The 3,147-nt window shown below is 42.2% G+C and overlaps 1 pseudogene; it reads right to left on the bottom strand.

The window, feature by feature from the left end:
- Window positions 1-433: 433 nt before the first annotated feature.
- On the bottom strand, window positions 434-2,076 carry LOC100995310 (cytokine receptor-like factor 3; annotated as a pseudogene).
- Window positions 2,077-3,147: the final 1,071 nt, after the last annotated feature.

The raw sequence follows: 3,147 nt of genomic DNA, 5'->3' as shown, positions 1-3,147 counted from the left end.
AGCTCACACTCTAAAAAAGTAAAATTATGTCACAGGCTAGATACACACATGTGCATATTACATACATGTGAAATGGCTAACACTGCTGTGCATACTACTTCCATAGGTAGTTTGACCCTATGAAAATAGTGTAGTGTATCTTGAATCAAATTGCAATAAAAGAACAAAAGATAATACTTGCCTATAATAGACATTTACTCAGGCATTTTAAAAATGCAAAAATTAGAATGTTTGGGGGACTTAAAAATTATTGAAGATGGGATAAAAGTCAACACTGCTTATAAGTACCTGAACATGGAGAGTATTGCCAATAAATTCAGGTGGACAGCATATGAATGAATGTGTATCACATAACTTCTACTATGTGGTCTGTTTCTCTTGTTTTATTCTAAAGATTTACATGGACTTGGATCTTTTAAGATGGTTTAAAAAATAATATTACATTGTTTTCCTAGTCTAATAACCAACTTTAAGAAACGCGATGGAAGGGTAAGAACTTTCTATATCTTCTCATACTTCTAAAGTCAATTGGATTTCTATTATGACGTGATATTTTAGTTAACAGTATGCTAAAAATAAAATTGACTGAATTACAAGATTTTCCCCAACATTCAAGTCTCTTTTTGTTAAAATATTATGAAATGAATTCAGTAAATATTTTCTATTTCCAATAGCTTAAGTGAGAGATGAGTGCAACTACTTAAAAAAAAAAAAACAATTAAAACTAAACTGGCTGAAGACCAGCTACATTAAACCCTGAAAACCAAAGCCAAGCACACAAACATCTAAAACACTAATATTTTCCATCCAGGATAGAAAAATGGGCATCCAAAGTAAAGAGAACCACAAGATTGATCGAGTAACTAATTAAAAACCACTTCTCTGTTATTTGAGCTAATTGTTACTCAAAGCTTGAAGTTCCTGCCTTCATTATTATTGGTGGTTCCTAGAGTGACAGCTTCAATGTCAAATGTGACAGTGCACACAGAAGTAACTGAAGTTAACTCATTAGTCATTTCTTTTCCATTAACAAAAATTTCACCATTTGTACTCATACATATAGCTTGATCCTGCTGCAGAGAGTCATATCCACTCTGTTTTTCTGCAAACACCCCATACTGTATCTTCTGTCCCACAGTTTCAACTCTGAATGTTAATGTCTGCCCACAGAAATAAGTTGGAGTTCTAGAGTAGAGAACACCTGAGGATTGAGAATCATTCCAGAATGCAATATTACTTCGACTTTCAGACTGTACCCCTCAAAACCAGCTGTCCACTCATGAGGCACCAATGTGAAATGACCTATCTGGGGGACACTTCAGGGCTCCAGTCCTGTTGACCATCTCCTCAGGTGCAGACTTCGAACTGATAATCAAAATTGGAGTCCATGTGCAGTACTATGAATTGAGTTTCAGAACCTACATGTACATCCTCATAATGATTTGAAGTACGTTTACAAAATTAGAGCCTGTAATCTTGGGCTGCAAAATCATCATCCACCTTACACCATCCTACTGTGATGACTCCAGGTTTCTGTTTCAGTTCTTTTATCTGTACTGGTGGGAGAGATGCTACTGTTCCATGCTTAGAAATGTAGTATTTTACTATAAGAATTGAGTCATCCAACTGAGCAGATAAACAAAGCACATCAACCAGTAAAGGTACTTCTGGTAAGCTGTCCAACTGAATGTGTGAGACCTTTTCGGCAAAGCTATACAGTTTCTCATTCTCTTCTACACTACCAACCATGGCAATCTCACCTACTCAGACTAAGTCCTCTGCAGTGTTGACTCCATGTTCTATGAGCCTCTGGCAGTCATCTAATGGTTTAATGGTCTCCTGCTCAATGACGTCCACCTCTTGCTAAAGGGTCACCAATCGCTCATCCAGGAGCTCCTCAAGGGTTCCCTTTAAATCATTAAAATGCTGTTTGAGAACATCCTTTGTCTGTGGTGCACACTCCTTGATCTGCCTCTGTGCCTCCCCCAGCTCCCGCCTGGAGCTCCGTGTCACCTCCACGTTCTCATGAGCTTCGTGCAGCAGCAGCTCAGGCTTCAGCTCCATTGCCCGCCTCATGGAGCCACACATCCGGGGGAAGTTGGCCTGGGTTCCCAACTGTGCTGGGCACCTTCAAGCAGCCTGGCACAGCCTCATGCAGGCTACCATCTAACTTATACTTTTACTATCAGCTCTGACAAAATTGTCTAACAAATGATTCATATATATAAATTAATCCTGTTAACACAGTAAAGTTATTGATATTCTTGCAATTATACAATCAACTTTCTCAAACCCAGTTTCTCTTTTGTTTACAGCTATGCTTAGAAGTAATTTTCTAGGATACACATTTCCTGTATTTTCTCTATAATTACTAAATAACTTGTAGATTTATACACCTCAATATTTGTTTAGAACAAGTCTATTTTATAATTAATATAGCTAATAAAAAAACAAGAAATTCCCTGGTAAACTTTCATTGTTTGAATTTAGGGAATAAGATAGCAGTGATAGTGATGGTGGTGATGACCCGTCTGGAGTGGCTACTGCAAGGATGCCGGCTGCAGAAGGGGAGGCAAGGCCAGGGCTGCATGCTCCTTGGAGCTGGCAGGGGCTGGGAACAGGAAGGAGCCATGCTCCTTACCAAGTTGGTGGGGGAGGAGCCCTGCGCTCCTGGGCACAGCTGCAGCTGCCCAGCCACTGCTCTGAACCTGGGCATCCTTGCACTCTCAGAGCCTCAGGAACTCCCCTGCCTCCATAGACTTGGAAGTGCCTGCTCCTACTCCCTGGCCTCTCCCCACTCCTGGCGCCCACTCCAGTGTGGAGCAAAGTTGTAGCTGAGCCCAGGTGCTGTTGGCCTGGTGTGCATGCAATTGGGACAGCACTGATGCACTAGCCGACCTGCCGCTGCCTCAGTCCCTGCTGAGCACTGGATACCAAAGAGCGTGGGAGGGGGACTGGGGGGCTGAGAGCGGCTCAGTGCAGATCTGCAGGCACCCCTCAGCACGAAAAGCCTGGACTCCACAGAAGACATGTTGATGGTGGAAGGCAGACAGAGATTCCTGGATGGAAAGAGGTGGGTCCCCTACCTTCAAACCAGTGATGGCCTGAAGCCTGGGGGCCAGGCTGCCAGTTTCAGGTGGAGTCTGC

This window comes from Pan paniscus, chromosome 4 (assembly GCF_029289425.2).
Source record: "Pan paniscus chromosome 4, NHGRI_mPanPan1-v2.0_pri, whole genome shotgun sequence".
NCBI lineage: Eukaryota > Metazoa > Chordata > Mammalia > Primates > Hominidae > Pan > Pan paniscus.
The sequence above is the reverse complement of the archived record's forward strand: the minus strand, read 5'-3'. Positions and strand labels throughout refer to the sequence as shown.